Source organism: Neolamprologus multifasciatus, chromosome 4, assembly GCF_963576455.1.
Source record: "Neolamprologus multifasciatus chromosome 4, fNeoMul1.2, whole genome shotgun sequence".
In the NCBI taxonomy this organism is placed as follows: Eukaryota; Metazoa; Chordata; class Actinopteri; order Cichliformes; family Cichlidae; genus Neolamprologus; species Neolamprologus multifasciatus.
Genome location: NC_140442.1, coordinates 18,255,810 through 18,278,512, shown reverse-complemented (window position 1 = coordinate 18,278,512; position 22,703 = coordinate 18,255,810).

Here is a 22,703-nt window from a genome sequence, read left to right as displayed (position 1 = left end):
GGAGTTTGCTAGTAGCATTTAAAATGCTGGGTTTGGAACACAGAGGAGTTATTTATTCTCTGTGCTAATCTTAAGGATTATAGTATTGTGAAAAGGTCTTGAGTCAACGCTCATTTCGTGATATTTTACTTCCAAAGAGCTACAACTTCAAAAAGAAATTTTCAAAGTGATCTTGAGCAATAGTCCTCCAAGTTTTTCTTTGCCACTCATGACTGTGGTATTCCAAATGACATAAGAACTGGTGTGGAAATCAGTGTGAACAGGTCTGAATACAGTGAGGCATGCAAGTGTAACATTTTTGGTTCAAATCACACTGAGTTCAGTGATTCAGTTGTATGAAATCAGGAGAAATGTACAACACTGAGTGTCTAGAGCCATCTGTAAAAACGTGGAGGCTCTGGCATTTCAGTCAGTGGTTTTGGGGATCTTGTCAAAAATGATGGAATTATGAACACAGAAAAGTCCGGTTAGATTTTAATCCATTGTCAATTATACCTGGAAACTGTAATTGACAAAGGGTTCATTTATCAGCATGACAACGAGCTCACTGCAGTAGAAGCACATCTGGATAGAAAATCGGACAGGGGAAGACTATCAGTCAGGGATTGGTCTCTTCAGAGCCTGGACATCAAAATTACTGAAGCAGTGTGGGATCATCTTAACAGACAGAGGAACAAAAAGCATCAAAGATCCACACAGGAGCTTTGAATGTCCTTCAAGAAATCTGTTCCTGAAAACTACTTAAATTAATTACAAGATAGCATGCTTAGGAGAGTGCAGCTGTGTTCAAGAATAGAGGTGGTCATACCAAATAAAGCTTGGTACAAAACTCCATTTTTCTTTATATACTTTATTTAATCTATGTCTGCGCATATTTTAATGTGTAGCCTTATTCCTTAGTTCCTAATTTCCTAGCAAAATGCAAAGAAATTAGTGGTGAATTAAGTTTTTTTCTTCTACTTCTACCTGCAAATTTGGACCTTAAAACCGTAGCGTTGTGTGATTCACACTATAAAATCTTCATTTTTTATACTGGGGATTGATGCAGACTTGGTTCATTCACTGTCTGAAACAAATGTTTAGAGGTGATGAAAGGCCATTTCTGACTGGCCACTGTCTGGTTTCTGCAAACAGCCTCTGGTTCTTGTGCACCACCTCCCACTACTTACCAGTGTGGCACTTTTTTTAAAAAAATTCATCTTCACAGTTTATAGCCTAAATAGGATCCAGTATTTGAAGGAGGATAGCAAAAATATTAACAGCAACAATAATTATAGCAGGATGTTTGATATAATATTAGATGTAGTTTTTGCAAACACAAGCCGTGTAAAACTGTCTATAGATATTGTTGTTTAAATGTATATTGTTCAAATAGTGTAGCAGCAAGTGAGTACAAGAGTATTTACAATCAGAGTACCACTGAAGAGTACTTCAGTGGGGCCTATTCCAGCTGATATATTTTGAAAGGTGCGACATATGCTGAATAGGTCACCAATCCATTATGGTGCAATGACACACTCTCACATCCATACCTATGACCAGTTAAACTAACATGCAAACCCACACAAGAACAAGGAGAACACTTAAATGCAACACACTAAGGCCAAAACCAGTGTTTTACCATTCATAATGCTCAGCTTAAAAAATTAAGGGAACAGCTTTTAGTCAACATCTTCTAATAGGCCCTATGTTCACTGCTTGGCACTGTGGGACCCAACTGGCTTTTGGCATCATTGGCACCCTGTGGTGTTCACAGATGTGCCCTGGGTCAACCTGGGTACATGTGACAGACACGAAAGGGTCTGGAGAAGATGTGGAGAACATGATATGCCTGTAACATCATTCAGCATGACTAGTTTGAAGTGAGTAAATGAAGGTCTAGAGAGGCATTTCAATAGAGGGACACAAAGACTACAGACTAGGGAATGGCACCCTGACTGCAATGCAAACTACTGAGTTCCATTTTGACATGTTGCAGTGAAACGTGGGCTAGAGGAACTAGCCTGCCACAAAATGATTTCACTTTGATTCTCTGGGAGTGCCATCAAATGATGTGGCATGCTTTCATCCCTAACACATTACCCAGTCCATATTAGTATATAGCCAACAGGTTTTTTTTTCCATTGAGATCTGACGTGTTTTCAAAGTGTTCATTTATTTATTTATGTATTGGAGCAATCTAAATCCAGAGTTAAATTATTCATTTATTATTATGATTTTAATGCAGTGCTATTATTATTTTAATAATACCTAACTATTATCAGTGAAAACTGTTCTCCTACCTGTCTTCCACAACATCCCTTTCCATTTTTTCACATTCTTACTCCAACACTTCAGCCTCTTCATTGTTGCCTCAACCTCCCTGCTGTGAATTTTTTAAACCAAAATCTGCAGCCATAAAGGTATCTCATACATACTTACTCTCATACTAAATATCCATAACCCTGAACCATCCATGTTAAGCTCTTTATCACCACAGGATTGGAGGGGTGGGGGGTAGAGGGGGATTCTGCGAAGACAGACACAAAGTAAGTAAAGATCTGAAAAAGCAGATTATCCAAGCACGCAGCACAAAAGAGAACAAAGATAACCTCCAAAGTTTTGTGAGAACTCTGCAGCCTGTAGTGATGAGAAAATGAAAGCGTTACTGTATCTCCTTTAACCTCACATGTTTTCTCTCTCTCTGTGTCATGGATACACATGAAACTGGAGAAGCCTCCTCATGCAGGAAAAAAAAAAGGATCGGTGGCGCTAAATGTTATGAAACGTAGGTTCTCGTAATTTACAGCTCTTATGTAATTTGGCATACCTCAGCCTTTTCTCCCTATTCCCATTGCTTAAGAATGGCCTCTTGACTGCCACCTTGCCACTGAGAGCTTTTCTAATTAAGCTATAGCTGAAGGTTTAGATGTTTCTCTGAGGTCAATTCATGGCTGGATTTCCCCCCCTCTTTCTTATGTACATAAGTTTTAGTTAGTGCTTGTCTGCTGTAGATAGTTAGACTTACTGCTTCTTCTTTTGTCCTCCACTTTACCAATTTACGCTAACCGCAATGCACACCATTCTTCACTTAGGTGCCCTATCTTATGTTTGAATGATTCAGGTCAGTGTTAAGTGGATTAACAGTCAAAAACATTTCCTCTGAAATCATAAAAACAAATATCCAAAGGAAAATTTTAAAAGATCTTCAGAAAGTGACAATCAATTGCTCAATAGCAAAAATATCTGGCTAACTGGAAGCGAAGTATAAAGAAATGAGGGGTGGATTAAAACCTTAGCACAGTATTGCATTAACATTAATCAAAGGATAATTACATAAACAGACTAAACTGACTAGAGTAACTTAAAAGACTGTGTCAGCTGCAGAGTCATCTGGGCAGTGGAGTCCACCCCGCTTTCCCAAAAACCAAAGTTTATCAGAAAATGATCAATATGACTGTACTTAGCATAAACAATCTCTTAAATGTTTTCTTTAAGGCCTGGTCAATTACAGTGACCACATCTACTGTATTTAAATAAGTACAGAAAAGAAAGTGTGAATGCTTCAAATAATTAGTATCACACAGTCCAAAACGCATTGATTTGTCAGTCCTGCCTGGACTGAATAAGGCTGTTCATTGATTGGCTGCCATTCTGAGAAGCTCAAAGCAGTAGAAAGCTGCATTTACTGCATAACAGCACAGCAACCAAGAGCAGTTATTCAGGTCACATTTATGAAAACCTGTGAGAATCGGGCTTGGTTTTTACAGGAAGACTAAGCATAAGAATCTGACAGTCCGAGCTTTAAGAACTAAAACCAGCTCTCACCGTGCAAAGACCCTGTGCTGAAACAGTCCAACTGCCATTAAAACTTTTATGCATTGCACGTGTAAAGAAGACATGAAGTGTATCCAGAGAAAACAAGCAAAAAAAAAAAAAAAGCATCCTATTAATAATGAATCATCTCCATTCTCCCTGGGAACATTGCTGTATTTTGACTCATAAATGGTTGCTTCCTTCAAAAAAGTTGAATATAGACAGGCTATTTCAGTGTAGCGCCATTACCAAACATCCAGTCCCAAAGTTAGATTTGATCTGTAATTTGAAACAAAGATTTCTCTCAGGGGATAAAAGGAGCATTTACTTTTCTTTTTATCTTTTATTTATTTATTTATGCATTTATTTATTTTGCTTTCTGGTGTGAGTAAAAAAAGGTGCGATGCAATAAAACATGTGAAGGAAAAATTCTTAAAATCAGCACGAGGAGACTGCAGATTAGGTTTGCTTATCAACACACGTCTATCTTCATGTTTTAGGAGAGTTATTTTAGTTGAGATGGCCAGCGCAGAGAAATCTTCCAGTTGCGGTTGGTGACAGCTAACTAAGGAATCCGTGCAGGGTCCTTGCAACCAGGATTACCATCTATGTTAGCAACCCTGGACTTAAAAGAGGCTTTTCTCCAGGGGCGATTCTAGGATCAGAGCTTTGGGGTGCTGAGCACCCAGAGCTGCTCCGCCAGGCAAGATAAACTTTACTCATCACAATGAGACTTCTTCCCTGTCTCTGTCAGTCCCTGCATCCTTAAATGTCTCCAGTTGTCCCGAGTTCCCTCTGACTGTCTCCTTGGTGCATTTAAACCCCTGTTCCTCCCCTGTCCTCATCATCTGCTGTCTTCATCTCCGTTATCAGTCATCATAATTTTACCCTCTCTGTGCAAGTCTGCAAACTTCTTTATTAAATCATAAGATTCTTAAATTCATCAAGTCTCTCTGTGCCTGGGTCCTCGTCACAAAACATGACATCATTGTTTTGTACATTTTAACACAATTTAATCCCCACATTTGTGAAAGAAAAGCAAAACACTTTTTTTAAAGTCTGTAACAAAACCATCAAATCTGATAAAGGTTATTTAAATGCTGCAAAAGAAGAATGGATTGGAAAAAAACAAAACAAAAAAAAAACCCCACACACATCCTAACCTTAATTGCTTTACTTGGGGAAAATGATGAATGGTGATCATAGTGAGTAAGAAGTAAACTGAGTGAATTTTTTGGACAGAGATTCACTTTTAATGTGTATGTGTAATACAATACATATATATGAAAACAGACTCCAAAAATAGAGTCCTTGAAATGTACAAATTATTGATAAAAAAAATTATAAAAATGGAGGCAACTTTGCCTATGGTACAATGTATGAAAATATCTTTACTGCAGATACTACTATGGCTCTGCAGATTTATTCCTTTCATTTTAACCTATGTTGCCTCACCTTGAAGTTGGCAAATACTTTTGGTAGTCAACTCTCTCAAGCAGTTTAACAGTTTCTGTTTTGCCTGTCACTGTTCCCTGTCTGTTTTCTTAACTGGTTCTTCCTGTCCTTGTACTTTCTCCTCATGTTCCCCTCTTTCCTCTCTCCCTCTTTGTACTGATAATCATACACAAATAGATTGTATTCAATTAGATGAAAAAATTACATTCATATGAAAAAAATATTATTAAGATCACTAATAAAAAAAAGTCCTCTCTCAGTCTACTTTCAACCAAAAGGCAAATAACCAAACCACATGAACATCTAATAAAAGATATAAATATTGAAACACTGATCCAACATTATCCTTTATTGACAGATTATTTGTTCTTACACTTTTACCTGAATGTTGCTCAGGGTTTAATCTTGGCACATGCACAAATGACAGCTTCTCTCATTCCATTTCAAACAGGACAGTGGTAACAACAGCAGGCTACGGACAATTTAAAGTTTTAGATTTTAAATAGGCTGCATAAATTTCAATGGGAGCAACAGGACAGTCAAATGTCGCTGATTTTACTACACAGTAGGATGGATTGTAGGGTAGCAAACATTGTCGCAAAACACGTTTTCAACACTGCAGGTTACCTGGTGTAATGTTTTTCAGCTAAAAAGAAACATGGTCTGACTCCTACCTAACTATATAAAGAGCAACTGAAGGTTAAATGCAGCTAATATGTCCTGTTTTAAGCCAGGCACTTACACCTCCGCTCCGCTGCATCTCAGCCACCATCACTCTGGCAGCAACGGTCCTAGAGCCAGAGCAGGGGAGAGGCGAGCTGGAACAAACCATTTTGGGAGGGGGGGAGGGGGGGTATCTATACTTTTGTTGTTAAAATGTTACGTCTCAAACAAGTACAGTACTGTATGCTTTTTATATTTTTAGTAGTGTGTCACACAAACAGCAAATATTGTCAAAAAAAGTAAGAAATCTTTGGGGGTGCTTTGATTCATTTTGGGGGTCCTTCAGCACCCCCCAAAAATGGCCTAAAATCGCCCCTGCTTTTCTCCAAAAGTGTAATTTAAGCAACTTCAAAAGACACGTGGTGGTTAAAAGTAACTGCTTAAGGGTGTAACCTAGCTGAGGATGCAAATGTCTGAACATTCGACAGGAACTCTGCTATCAACATCACAACGTGATCCCTTCTGTCTTCTTGCCTTGTTTTAGATATACACTTTTCTGACTATGTGAAAAATCCAATGTTTCACTTACAGACGGCGAGGGGGCTTCGCCACTTAACAATCAGTGTGTAAAGCAACACTGATACACAGCAAATCCAGCATGTCCAAATTAACACTGTCAGATTTGATTTCAACACTATTAAAGTGTCTATATGGGTCCACACCAGAGAGTGTTAATTTAACTCTTTTTGGAGAGTTGGTACATTAACTCTGATTTAGTGTTAAACACCAAATCTGTCTGGAGTTGATAATTTAACACTTGGTGTTAAGAGTTTATATATTAACTCTCAAAAAGTATTTTAGTTTAACTACGTAAGAGTTATCTTCTAATTAATTCTAAAAAGCGGGAATTTTACTGTTCTGAACTTCTAGAAATTTCTTTTGGAAATAAACATTTACTAAAAAGACGCAATGGTTTTTGAAAAACATTCATTCTGAACTGTGTACCGCAATTTCAAAACATTTTCTGAAAGATGTAACAGTGTACATGTTCTCACTTTCATTAGAATTTTGTTTATCAAAAGGTCTGACATAGGTGAGCTGGTAAATGCAAAAAACAGCATTCTCATCACTTATGTCTTCAATACAATATGCATGTCCTTCATTCATCACTTTGTGGAACTTCAACGCACTTCTGCTCTCCCCCATATTCCATCTTCACAAGCATATCCTATGTGGAGATTGAATAAAAATTAGTTGACACCAATTAATGGCACAAACAAAGCAGCACAGTAAAAAAAAAAGGAATCCTCTTTGAGCCATTACTTGTGTAAAGTATTTTCCCAAAGGACAAGGACACAGGCAACAGGTAATACTGAACTAAATGTAAAACCTCAACCTTTTTCATTTTTACCTAAACCGTGTGCACAAAACTCTGGAGGGATCTAAATACTAACGTAGAACCCAGTCAGGACATCTGCTACTGCTGTTTGCTCATTTTTTTAATGGGAGATCGTTTTCAGGCTTCAAGTAGCACCATTATACCAACATTTCACATTCTAGACATTGTTTTAGGTGTATTTGACCAAAAATCTAACTGAAAATTCACATGCAAGCTTTTTTTCAAGGTTGTGGTATTTGCCCGCAAACAATACCTTTCAGCTAGCTAAAACAGAATATTATGCTATCAGCGAGCAACATGGCTAATGCCTTCCACACAGCTTTGTCTCAACTCCAAAGAGCCACAGAAGTAAAAGCTAATAATAATAATTGAAACAAGCTTTGAAAAAATGACTTACCAAGCATGGGAAACAACTCAAATATGTAGAGCAAAATGTTCTGAAACGGCTTCACTTCAGCTTCGATTGGAGCCGTGCTGGGGGCGGAGTCTGTGAATTTACTCTATTAGTGTCATAGCCCCTGTAGGAGTTCAGAGTTAAGAGGTCGAGAGTTAATGTTTCCATTGTAACACCTCCAGATTTGACATAGAAACACTCATTTTTAACTCTCAATTTTAACTACTATCATTTTACACCTCAGAGTTACATTAAAAGAATGTGACTCTACCTAGAGTAAAATTAACTCTAAGACTACTAACACCAAAACATTTAACACTTTTGAATTTGCTGTGTAGTGTTACAGTGTGTTGTCCATGACAAATGCAATGCCTGGCTTCTCTCTCACCTCCACACAGTTGGCAAATTATAGTGTTAAACGGGTGTGAAAGTTTGTCAGTTTCTCAACGTTACAGTAAGATAATGACTGACACAACACCTCTTATCTGACTGTGGGAATGACATTTCTGAAACTGATCAACACCCCCCCCCCCCCCCCCCCAACACACACACACACGTACAGAAATTTTTTGTTACGTTGTCTAGAATTTCTTCAGTGCACTTAAAGTCCTAGAGTATTATTAGAATGATTTATAAGACACAAATGCATACAAATGCACTTGTTTCATTTGTTGTACGCAATTTGTACGGCAGATTTCTGAGAAACGCTGGCAGCCAATTTAATCTCTTAAATAAAATATCTTGATTAACGCTGGAAATAATCGGTCTGAAGTAATGCAGCTCTTAAAATATTTGCTACACCTTCTTTGCGGCAGCGATTTGATGAACAGTATCAGGCTGCGATGTTCTTTCTGTCTGACAAACAAGTATAGCACAGCACGAGCTACTGCTGGTAAGGATTTAAAAGCCTTCCATGGCACCATGTAATTACCCTGAATATTGTGTGTCATCCCGGCTCCTACATTAAAAGCATGTCAGGAATCACCCTGTGCGATTATAAAACTATTAACCCTCATTTGAATGTCTCATCATCCCTCCTTTCCACCCTCTTTTCACTTCTTTAAACCTTCCCATCCCTTAATCCTTTCATATCTCTCTTTAGTTTATTGCTCCTTACATGGTCTTTTCTTGTATTCAGCAGTTAAACAAAGTGCAGTCCTTATTTTCCTCCTTTTTATTTTTGATCCAAAGTCATTATCATTTTTGATTGGTTGTGCAGCACCAATTTGACCAGTTGCACTAAACTCTCTCACAAATGGAAATGACCAATGTGAGAATTGTGCCCAGTGTCACAATATAATTAAAATTACATATGTTTGTTATTGTCCAGCCTGGCTTACGTTTAGTGTCTCTTTTTGTCCCTCTCATTCTAAGTCTTAGGTGGCGTTGAGGGTTGACACATCCTGCCTGGCCTGTCCTTTGGCAAAGTTTCTCCCTCTCGGCTGCCTTTCCTGCATCTGGATGGTTCTGCTGTAACTCTGTCAGGTCATTAATACCAATATTGTGGCAATCAGGTTCTCCATAATAACTGCTAGCTTTTGTGGTCTTCATCTGTTAACTCTTTTTCCCTGTCTGCCTCCTAGTTGCCTGTACAAAAGTCATTACTACAAAACCTTTTTCCTGGATCCATGTGTTCCTTAGGAAATCTGCAATCATGCCCAGACATTCTGTCTCAAGCTTTTCCCCGACATATATTCAAAAGGAAGTATTTACTAGAAGCTCACCTGCCAGCTCACTCTGCATCACCACTCACTCTCCAACGCCACTCACCCAGCTGCTTTGGATTTCTGCCTGCCTGCCAGTTACCCCTCCAAAACTCCTGTTCAGGAAACAAACAAGTGAGGCCATTGAAACTGATCACAACAATTACAAAATCCTTTTGAACTCGCCTTGGCTGCGCTTAACTCCATCTCTGGCAGTGTTCCCGGTAGCCTTCCTATTGCAAGACCACTCTCCAAGTCACTCGCCTGTTCTCACTTAACTCAAGCCTTTTAATAAATGCTTTAAAACTGCTGTCAGTTTATTGAATCTGTGTTAAATCTAATTTAAAGCCAAAACATGACATTTTTTGGCAACCCTCACATTGGTGATCCCAGTGGGGGTTTTTTTGTCAGCCAGCATAGTATACAGAAACATCTGTGAAGAGTATGGTCTGGTCAAAATGGGAGACAGGGTGGTCGAGAATGACCAAGCCAAGACAAAGTGGTGAAACAAACAAGCAGAAGAAGATAGCCGTAGTGATAGACGTAGAGATACCGAGTGATAGCAGCATCAGTAAGAAGGAACACGAGAAGGTGAAGAAATACCAAGTGCTCAGATAAGAACTTGAGAAGATGTGGAGGATGAAGGCAACAGTGATCCCAGTGGTAATTGGAGCACTAGGTGCAGTGACTCCCGAGATATAATATAATATGTATAATGTCTATAAGTCACTGAGGTATCACTGAATGTAATTTGAGATTTTGCAGAAACTGTTGCAAACAGATGGGCGACAAACAAATTTCTTTGTTTAACTTTATTAAATCCTGCAAATTGGTCATGTCTTAAAAAATGGTGAATTCCACATGATCCAAAGTTATCCACAGCACATCTGCTCTATACTATACTACAAACTGTTTCAGGCAATGCCTAATGGAAGATTTATCACCAAAATCAAAACATATTAATTCTACTTCATCTGTCTGTCCTTGATCTGAATTATGATTTCCATATGTTTCTAGCAAGAAACACAGGCATACAGGAAATTATGGTGAATAATAGATTACTTGCTCCCTCACTGGGTTTGCATGCAGCCAGTTTTGCATGTAAGCCTCTCTACAGCTTCTCTCCTCCTGTTAGCACCCCATCCCCAGCAAACCTGTCTTCTCCCAGACCAAGCCAAAAATCAGAAAAACACAATTTAAATATAAAGAACAATATAGCAGCCACCCTCCGCAGCACCAAAGAGTAAAAATCAGTTAAATGTGGTTTATTAAACATTAGGTCTCTCTCTTTTAAGTCCCTGTTAGTGTATAATTTAATAATTGATAAACATGTTGATTTAGTCTGCCTTACAGAAACCTGGCTACAGCAGGATGGTTAGTGGTTAGTAAATACAAACTATCAGATTTCCCAAAGTGCAGGCCGAGGAGGATGAGTGGAAGCAAACTTCCAGTCCAGCTTATTAATCAACCATAGACCCAGACAGAGTTTTCATTCATTTAGAAGCCTGACTCTTAGCCTTTTCCACCCTAGCAGGAAAACTCAAAAAACAATTTTATTTGCTGTTGCTTACTCCACCTGGCCCTTATTCAGAGTCTCTATCTCATTTCTCAGACTTTTTAAATGATTTAGTATTCATTTCACATAAAATTATTATTGTGGGTGATCTTAACATTCATATAAATACTGGAAATGACAGCCTCAACATGGCATTTAATCTACTATTAGACTCAATTGGCTGAGTCCACCCACCACTTTACTCAAACTCTGGATCTTGTTCTGACATTTAATAGTGCTCCCTAAAATAACCTCTTTTGTCTGATTATTTATTAATATCATTTACATTTAATAATGGATTACACAGGAGTGGGGAATGTGTTTCATTAAAGTCGTCATCTTCGGAAAAGTACTGTAACTAAATGTAAGGGAATATTTCCTCCGCTGATACGCTCATCATTACCATGTGCCAACACAGTAAAGAGCAGGTAAACACTCCCACATTGGTCATTTTCTTGCTGACCACTTCCTTCGGGGGAGGGGCTCTACAAGGTTACAATTCTTGGGCACTTGAGGCATCTGACTTTGGTGGTGCAGGTGCAGCAGTTGGTGATACATCGTACTTTTTTATTTGTGCTCTCCTTGTGCTTCTTTTATAATATTTTCTCCTATTTTCTTCACCTACCTTTTTTCCCTTCATTATTATTATTATTATTATTATTATTATGATTGTACTACAGCAATGAGCAGACAAAACAGCGGTTCAGTGTAACATGCTGTTTGTATATAATTACATGCTGCTTAGGGCTGTTACTAGTCAGGACTGTAGTGTCAACATTAGTGACTGGGAATCTCATCACAGCCAAGGAGCAGGCGGGAATTCAGCACAGATCTACCACAGATCTGTATAGAGGCTGTCACCAAGCAGCTGGCAATTTTAAGTGGCTGTATCCGTAATTTTCTTTTTAATGATTATAACTGCTTTATTTATTTTTTTATTTAAATTATATACTGTATTCAATACATTTAAAAAAAAATAGGTCCAGAAAGTATCTGTCTTTAGTATATACTGCTGACCATTCTGTCATATTATATTTACATGGTCATAGGCATGGTCTTTTACTCATCAAGTCTTTTTCCTCTGAAACAGCATGATGACTGAAATAGCTCTTCCATAAGTGAACTGAAACATACGTAGAGGACTGTGCACACAAGACAGGAGCAGACAAGGTCAAGTTGGCTGATCAAGCACATAAACAAGCAGAGTGATGGAGGTTAGACGAAAACATTCATACTGCAACTTTATATTGTGCCAGGAACGCAGTTTGTCAAAACATGCATTAATGCATGTTCATACAGAATATAATCTTATTCTGTATAAGAATATAAGACAGAGTTTTACCATTCTAACAAGCTTGAAAGCCAGTATATGGTGTGACCACCTTTATATTTAAGTTCTTGTCTTTAAAGAGAGTGCAGCTACTGACATTAAAATCTCTGTGTGGAAGGCCTGTTATGGATCCCTGGCTGCTGTGTCTCCTTCAGTGTGTGAAAATGGTGATCCTTCAAATTGATCTTCATTTTCAGAAGTGGATGATGTTGTGGGGAGGCAAATCTAATGAGTGAGCCTGCAGTGAGAAATTATTGCACTGATGTGATCAGAAAATTCCTGCTTTAATAGTGTTCTCTGACCTGGTAATAGATGACACGCTGATATTCAGAGGAAAGTTGTCAGGACATTACAGCAGAACACTGTGTTGACAGTCTCAACCTGGGGTACCAGTTCACACTGTACAACACAATGAATGTTCAAAACATGATGCGCATGCTCCTGGACTTACTCCTCACATGACGCACAGCCATCGGTCTTGGAAACGGTGGATTCTTCATCTGAAACCTGGTTAAAATTGCTCATCATATCCACAGCCAGAGCCCCATCTCTCATCAACAGTGATGATGCTCTTCATATGAGATTTAAGCCAGTTTGAAAGAGAGATTTACTGCAAGTTTGCGGTGCAGAACACAGTAGTAAAAACAGGCCTTCCAGGGAAAGATCTAAAAATATTAGCTGCGTAGCAGTGGAGTTTTATTGACTTTTATTAGTAAATTTATAGGTAAGGCTTTCAATTTTTATGAACTTATTCTCAGAATTTTTTGATCGTACTTCATACTTGATGAAGAGTGATCTGAGGAAACCATGAGGCTTAGTAAGGATTAAATATCATTGAAGTAATGACCAGTGATCATCAGTGGAATAAATCTGAAGCGCTGCCCTGATCCACTGGGTCTCCCACATGTTGCCCTGCCATTTTTTTCTGTCTTGCAATTAGAAAAGAGAACAGCAGCTTCAGTTTTATGGTTATCCACTATATTGACAATTAGATGTCTCTTCTCGGGGGGTAATCATCCTGCTTCTGCTGACAATAATGCTACAAAGATATTAAATGTGCGATCCATGTAGCGCTTCACGGAGCAGAGGCATCCTAACAACATGGCCCAAATGAGCATTCACTCACATGGCTCATTCTGCCAATCAGGCTCATTAATACCTGTTAGAAAGATCCTCTGCATTTTTAATGTACAGGGTGGGCATTTTATATGGATACATCGTAATAACATGGGAATGGTTGGTGATATTAAAGTCCTGTTTGTGGCACATTAGTATATGTTAGGGGGGAATCTCCTCAAGATGGGTGGTGATCATGGTGGCCATTTAGAAGTCGGCCATCTTGGATACAACGTTTGTTTTTTCAATAGGAAGAGGGCCATGTGACACATCAAACGTATTGGTAATGTCACAAGAAAAACAATGGTGTGCTTGGTTTCAACTTAACTTTATTTTTTCATGAGTTATTTACAAGTTTCTGACCACTTATAAAATGTGTTTAATGTGCTGCCCATCGTGTTGGATTGTCAATGCAACCCTCTTCTCCCACTCTTCACACACTGATAGCATCACCGCAGGAGAAATGCCAGCACAGGCATCCAGTATCTGTAGTTTCAGGTGCTGCACATCTCATATCTTCACACCATAGACAATTGCCTTCAGATGACCCAAAAGATAAAAGTCTAAGGGGGTCAGATCGGGAGACCTTGGGGACCATTCAACTGGCCCATGATGACCAATCCACTGTCCAGGAAACTGTTCATCTAGGAATGCTCGGACCTGGCACCCATAATGTGGTGGTGCACCATCTTGCTGGAAAAACTCAGGGAACGTGCCAGCTTCAGTGCATGAAGAGGGAAACACATCATCATGTAGCAATTTCAAATATCCAGTGGCCTTGAAGTTTCCATTGATGAAGAATGGACCCACTATCGTTGTACCCCTTATACAACACCAAACCATCACTTTTGTTGTTCCAACAGTCTTGGAGGGATCCATCCAGTGTGGGTTAGTGTCAGACCAATAGCGGTGGTTTTGTTTGTTAACTTCACTATTCACATAAAAGTTTGCCTCATCACTGAACAAAATCTTCTGCGTGAACTGAGGGTCCTGTTCCAATTTTTGTTTTGCTAATTCAGCAAATTCTGTGTGCTGATCTGGATCATCCTCGTTGAGATGCTGCAGTAGCTGGAGTTTGTAAGGGTGCCATTTGTGAGTAGCTAATATCCACCGAAGGGATGTTCGACTAATGCCACTCTCCAGTGACATGCGGGGAGTGCTACGCTGTGGGCTCTTGCTGAATGAAGCTAGGACAGCCACTGATGTTTCTTCATTAGTGACAGTTTTCTTGCATCCAAATTTTGGCAAATCCAACACTGAACCAATTTCACAAAACTTAGCAAGCAGTTTGCTAACTGTAGCATGGGAGATGGGTGGTCTCGTAGGGTGTCTTGCATTGAAATCTGCTGCAATGACCCGGTTACTGCGTTCACCAGATATCAACACAATTTCAATCCGCTCCTCATGTGTTAGCCTCTTTGACATGTCAATGGCTGTGAACAAAGAGAAACTTTAAACACATTGAAGCACATTAAACACATTTTATAGGTGTGGTCGGAAGGTGGTCCAAAACTTGTAAATAACTCATGAAAGAATAAAGTTACGTTGAAACCAAGCACGCCATTGTTTTTCTTGTGACATTACCAATAAGTTTGATGTGTCACATGACCCTCTTCCTATTGAAAAAACAAACGTTGTATCCAAGATGGCCGACTTCTAAATGGCCACCATGATCACCACCCATCTTGAGGAGATTCCCCCCTAACATATACTAATGTGCCACAAACAGGACTTTAATATCACCAACCATTCCCATGTTATTACGATGTATCCATATAAAATGCCCACCCTGTACAGTGAGCATTCAGGATTCTGCCTGATGTTTAATTCATTCTGGCTGAATATGAATGGCATGCAATGAATGTTTTTTTAGATGTATTTGTTCATAACGTCGATGATTATTTCAGGTGTGTAAATGTGTGCGTATGTGTGTATATTTTCATATTTCCTCGAGAGCTGACTGCTATTCACAGTGTGAACTATTGCACTGGTGTTCTTATTCGTAATCCTTGTCCTTTTGGTAGCAAGACTTTCATAGAATTTCTTTGACATATTCAAAGCCTTCTTTTCAGTCTGATGATATAACATGTCTGCTAAATCTTTTTCAGCATTAGATCTTTATTTTACTAAAATCTGCTTTAATATTGGAAATCATTGACTATTCAAAGCAGCTGAATTCCAAAGCTGGGCAGATCAACTAAAGACCAGTGGAACAACTTTATTGCAGCATTTCTGGATTGGATGCACTAGAAACATTAAATCCAATATGCATAACTGTTCAATGGTCAGTGGAGCACATATGCAAATAATCATTAAATATCAGTGTATTCTTTAAATTTTGTTAACACCAAACATGATTTTGCTCAAACCTTGACACATCCAGTTGTAGCTGTGTCAATCTAACCAAACATTTGACATACTCCGTTTTAAAAGATTTTTTAAATACTACCTAGAGTCAGTAAATGATTTTTAAATGGAAGTGTGCCGGCAGTCTTAATTGCTTAATAAGAAAAAAAAAGCCATATTCTGGCAATACTTATCCCACAATATTCCCACAATATCTTAACGGTTTCTCTTTGGCTCTCAGCGAAGGTGGTCACACTTTTCTCCTCTCCTCCTTACCCTTATCTTCCCTGCTTAGCCTCTTGTGTCCTTGTCTTGTCTCATGTGCATTACTTTCCCTCGAACAGTCTCTCACTGTCATTCTCTAAAACCTAAAAGAGAATTATGGATTTGATCAACTGGTCTCTGAATGCTATTTACACCCTTTTCTCAATGAGAAGTCTGGGCTCGGGAGAGCCCGAGTGCCCTGGAGGGACTTTCCCTGCCGGATACACGATGGACGGGTGGCAGACCTGGAGAGTCATGTGCCTGGCGGGACTGTCGATCGAGGATGCTGAAGATATCTACCTATTCGGAACCATGATAACAGGGTTCTTGCTGATCAGAGCTGGCATGGCCCTGACTTATCGGAGAATTGAGAGAGCGGAACCGGCTGTTCAAACCCCCCCAAGGCTGCCTGCTGGAATCGAAGCGACGGGACGAGGCGCGACCTCTCACAACGAACACAGCATGGTTAACACCTTGGAGACGCTTACAGCTGCTGTGAAGGCTCAAAACAACACCATTGAGCATATGGTGGGATACATCAGAGAGGACCCTGCTCAAGATTTGAACCTTGAGCGAAAGTTGGATCACATCCCAGAACGGATCACTGCAGTTGTGGGGTCTCAGAATCAAAAGAATGACAACACCACGGAACAGAAGTTTGATACCATCATGGGGAGGCTCGCGGCTCTCCAACGGGAGATCGAGAGACCAGTGTCCGAGTGTTAAGAACAGCTTTGAAAATTCTCCTGAGCTGCTCGCATGAAAGCAAATCAACAATTTGAGATCATAATGCAGACACCACCACGGCGCCAGCTGCAGGTCCAAGGCTGAAGCCGGACAAACACTCCCTGATAACGACTGTGTGATGACTATTCTTCCCATCCTTGCAAGGCCACCTGGATTGGCTGGAGGACTGTTTGCCGAGCCTGATAGGGCGAAGGACACTGTCTCAGCTGAACTATGGACACACACACACATACACTTACACTGATAAGCACGCACTCATCCCCCCTCCCTTTCCAAAAGCCTTCGATGCTTGTTTCCTGCGAGGGAACACGGCGGGTCTTTGTGCTGCGCTGGAATGGTAGCGCTGTGCAGGGCGGCTGCTGTGTTCGCTTCGTATTACTCCTCACCCCCAACCCACTCCTGTGGCTTGTCATGTCTTTCACAAAGTTGTGCTGTGGACATTTGTGTGCTTTTTTGTGCAGAGGAGTTTTCCTCTCGTGCTGTCCTACCATGGAAGCACAGCATGAGTAGAGGTCTCTTTTTTTCCTCTTGTACTTTCCCGATGTTGTGTTCATTCAGTGTTTTTTATTTTCTGTAACGCTACCGATCTCCGACTTGTACCCCCATGTAATGTCTGTGTTATGATGTGTGTAAGGTCGGGGGGGGGGGGGGGGGGGCAGGGGGGGAGGAATGAGGAAGGGGGGGAGGAATGAGGAATTGTTCCTAATTCATCTGAGAATAAACCATTAGGTTTATGAAGGCTGTAACTGTAACTCCTGGATTAGAGCATCTCTACTGTTAAACATGAGATCTTGCATTCTGACCTCCTGCAGAATTTTAGCAGCGTTCCAAGGGAGCAGAGTCAGAATGGCTCGTATTCTGCACCTTGATGGCAAATGTAGAATAGTCAGTTTCTGTACAACAGGAACAATGGTTTGTGCCTGTTGCATTGCTAATCCCCAAACCAAAAAGTGGACATTGGAGGTTAAAGGAACCATTTGGGTGAGCAAGAAGTCTTCAAGCAATTCAGGAGGTGAAAGCGGTAACTGAGGATATAGCTGGGCAGTGGAAAGAATATTTCAAGGACTTTTGACCCAACTTTTGACCCAACTTTTGTAGAGAAAACAGATTGTGGGGGTGAGGGTGATGATTCAGAGCAACATGTTCTGGCACTCATTCTCATTAGTATTTCAGGGTAGACCTTGCTTACTTAAGCAAGACAATGCAAAGCAGCATGGCCCTGTAGGAAAAAACAAAAAATACAGAATTTAAAAAAAGAAATCAAAGGATAAAGGATGACTTAATCATTCATTAAAATCGGTGAACCTTAATTAAAAGTTTGAATTAAACTGAACTGAAAAGATGAGTAAATGCAAGATACTGTAAATATGCCCCTGTTATGTAACGTATGCATGTCATGATGGATTTTATGCACATTTTCTGCGAGTACAAGTATTCAAGCCTATATACATATTGGTATTTTAACTGCAACCTAAAGCTACAATTTCAAAGTATAACATTATCAGATCTTTTTTAAAGGTGTTGATAGTGAATATGAGTATATGTCTGTGTGTGTGAGGAAGGATATGAGTTTGACCATGTGGCTGAAGACATGTTCACTGACTGGTTCAGCGACATTATGTTTTTCAGTGATCCACCTGAAACTGAGGTCAAGTAACTGCAGTAAGACTCTGTCAGTGGCAAAACACATATTTTACTGAAGCCACAGAATATTAACAGATAAAAAAAACACACAAACATGTGTTAGAGATTCATAGTTTTTAACTCAAGTATGCCAAAGTTAGAACTCAGCTAAGCCTCTACAGAAACACAGCTTATGAACACCAGCCCCTAAGTAATCACCAACATGCACATAACCTGGAGCTTTGCTTGAATCCTTGTGTATGTTTATCCAGCAGAGCAGGTGTTCTTGTCACGGCTTTGCACACAGAGGCGATTACCGAAGGCAAGCATATAAATGTACCTATGAGACCCTTCACAAACAGGTGGTATCCCTTGATGCTGTATCAAAGAAAACAAAGCACCAATACTACAGCTGGCACTATTCATTACAGTTGTTAAAGAAAAAAAAATGCAAGTACATCCAATGAAATTTATGAGACTCTGCTAATAATGCCAGTGAACTATAAAAAAATGACTCAGCCTGTCTCAAAACGTTTTAGTAATTCTTAAACAAATCTAATAAAATAACAGACAGTTACCCATGTCTTCAACTCATAAAACAACAAGTAGAACCTGTTGTATTTAAATCTCTGACATCTAAATGTTGTTATTAAAGTCTGTGATATCATTATGTGAGGAGGTAAAGAAATACCATCATAAAAAAGGTTGTGAACACCCAGGTTTTTTACAAGAGTCAGTTCATGTTCTTGAAAAGCTCAGCAGCTTTCACAAGGTACCAATCTATTTTAAAGAAAAACATGAAATTAACATAAAACTAATTTTTGAAAAGCCATCATGTGTGAAAGTAAGTATCATCATTAAAGAGGGTATGTGAGTAGATGAGTGAACACTATAGCCTGGAGGATGAATGTGCAAAGCAGTGCAGAGTGGTTTACCTGTTTAAACTTTTACGCAGATGCGGGACTAAACAAGCTCTTCTCTGAGCAAAGTGAGGCTACTTTTGTGGAAACGTTCCTGCAGATACTTCTGCAGTAACCCACAAAGCAGAGGAAAAGGAGTTCTTTCATTTGTGATTAGTGGCTCATCCACACCCAGCAGCGCAGCTGAGGCGGATCATGGTTGCCCTTGGAGATTCATACTTTCCAGCCAAAAAGCAAATAGTTACCAGATACATCCAAGGTCACTTACCAAGGTGTATTCAAAGATTATATATGGTCATTATGTAGTCACATAACAAAATTCTGTGCCGCAGTCCTCAGCTTAAAGGTGGGTGCATGGTCTTGTTTTTATAGTCCCTCAGTCTTGTTTTTATGGGTCTATATACCTTCAGGCAAGGCAAAGGGGCAAAAATGTTTATTACCCAGGAGAGGGAAGTCTGCAGCAATGCAGCTGGCCTTCTTATGGACATGGCCACTACATCTGGGAGAGGATTTCTGCAGTCACCTGTCTTGTTCTTACTACCCAAGTCCTTTCTGTCTCGTTTTGTGCAGCTGCTATCCCAAACTGTCATTTGGAGACAGGGGATGTTTTCTATTGTGGATCTGTAAAAGTTTGCCTGCAACTGAAAGGAGGGCCCAGATCATAGTGATAGATGTAGCTATATGAAGAGATAGAAAATCAGGAAGAAGAAACACGAGAAGCTCTAAAAATACCAAGGCCTGAGAGAGGAGGGTGAAGGCGACATTGGTCCAGAACACTTGGGGCAGTGACATCCAAACTCAGAGAGTGGCTTCAGCAGAAATCACATCAGAGATTTCCAATTTTAGGATAAAATCAGAAATTAATATGCAAAGCTGCAACATTCAGTCGGTCAATTAAACCAATAAATAAACTTTAATAATATAAGTTTGAATCCGAACAGCCTTTCAGCTCTACTGAACTATAAGTAGACAGCTTCTTCTTAGACTAAAAAAAAATTAAGTTGATAGATTTCTCTCCTCTTTTTGCCTTCCCACATTTTTGCGAATCTTCACACAGAAAAGGAGGCGGCCCCTCTTCCATTTAGTGACATGAACAGTAGACTTTTGGACTTTCTGAAGAGCTAAGTACAGAGGGTCTAGACTAGGGCTGGGTATCGTCACTGATTTCTAGAATCGATTCAATTCCGATTCACAAGGTCCCGAATCGATTCGATCCACGATTCGATTTAATTCGATTCGATTCACTTCGATTTGAATCTGGGAAATTTTGACAGTCAGAAATATTATAATTCAGATCAGTACATTTACATATTTTTGTATCTATAAAAAGGAAGCTGACACACGCAAGACTTTATCAAAGGTGTGAGCATCACAGCAGATGCCTTTGTGTCAAAGTAGCTGAGGATAAAAACACAGAAAAACATGAAGGCGATTTTCCTGGCCTGGGATTTTATAAAAATATTCTGCAGTACATCAAAAACGAAAGAAAACCATTAATCAACACATAAACATTACCTCTGAAGTTACAGCGGTTTTATTAGAGACACAGCTGAGCATTTTGCATAATTTTAAAAAGTTAAAATTTGTTCAGTATTGAACAGCAGAAATTAGGTTTTCTTTTCGGAAGTATATAAAACGAAAAAAAAAAAAAACATTGGCCAACAGCGCTGTAAACAACGGTAGACTTGTGCGTAACAAGCAAGCAAATAATGAAGAAAACAGTACAGAGAGAGAGAGAGAGAGCTATGCATCGTGGTCGAAGCAAAACAGTAAAAGTCAGAGTGATTACATGACGATGTTTATGTGAAGCGTAGTTTGGATCTTCTTTTGCTGCTGGTTCGGTCAATATTGTTTGGAGAGACATCAAACTAGCAGCTTTAGAATCAGCGCATAAAGGGCGTAAACAAAGCGCCAACCGCCGACAAATCAGAATCAGCGAGCTGTCGGCTTTCAGCCCCGACCGTGAGAAAGGCGACATCTAACTGATTCTGATCCGCGGGGCGCTGTGTGTTTAAGCCTTTGTGCAGAATCCGTGTTCCTGCTCTCATTTACTGTCTTAGCTGTTTAGTGGTTGTTGAGATTTCACCTGAGATTCTGGCATTTCGGGCAAAATAAATTTATATTAAAAAATCGATTCAGGATTTTAATGAATCGATTTTACGTTATCCAAGCCAGAATCGATTTTAATCGATAAATCGATTATAAAAACCCACCCCTAGTCTAGACATCTGAAAATGACTCACTTCCATAATATGTTTTACAGCATAAAGGCCTGATAGGTTTGCGTAAGGATGTGCCTGCATATCTGTATTCTCCATGTCCACCCATTACAGAAGCTGTGTCATCAGCTGAAATACAACAAAAAGTGAGAGTCATATTTCTTCAGAGATGCCTGGCATAGCAAGGTTCTTTGAAGAAAAGTAACAAATAGCCCCAGTGAATGACTCCTATTCAACATCCTGAAATAAGTTGCAACTTTGTAGAGCATTTTACTGTACAAGGTCAGTGGTAATATAGTGAAAACTTTACTTTTTAAAATAATTTAAATAAAAAGTCTAAAATTTGTTTTTCTACACTATGTTCATTCATAAAGTTGAGTTCAAACCTTTTGTGTTTAAATTTTAATGATTCTGGTGCAAAGATCATGAAGAATGGGAAATATAGAATATCAGATTATAGCATTGTTTCCTTTTGAGTCCAAGTAAATGGCTGTTCATCACTGTATGTTACACGCAACCACAAAAAGGGGAAACACTGTTCACTTGATTACACCCAGATGACATAACACACCCCATGAGGTGGGGAAGACACGGAAAGTTTGCTCAGGAAGCTGGCTCTTAGCAAAGGATATTAATGTAAAGTTGATTGGTAGGGAAAACTGTGGAAGCAGCTAAACAACAAAAACAACAAAAGCTACACAAACAATACAGATGATTGAAGCTTTGAGAGAACTCATATGTGAAATATTTTTACACAAAAAAAGGTGTAGGGTTTGTAAAATATGATCATTTACTGCTCTGAATTTGTTTCATATTTCTTTTATTTAGCATGTGCTTGGATAAAATGCAGATTTTTCCTGGGACAAGGATCCAAACGGTGTGAACTGTAGTTTCACAGGAGCACAAAATCCATTTCTGAGTTCATTGCCGTTTACACTATTGACTGTTTCAAGTGGCAGTACTGAAAATCACTGTCTCCAACAGAGATACCAAATAAATGAGCACAGAGGGGATTCCCTCACCCAGTTTATAATACAAGTGAAATACAGGTGAAGATGCTGTTGCTAAAGGCAGTCAGAATACCTACATGAGCTTTTCCTTTGGAACGTTATTATTTAGCCTTTAATGAATATTCTTAGGACTCATTAAATCATATTAATGAAACATTTTAATG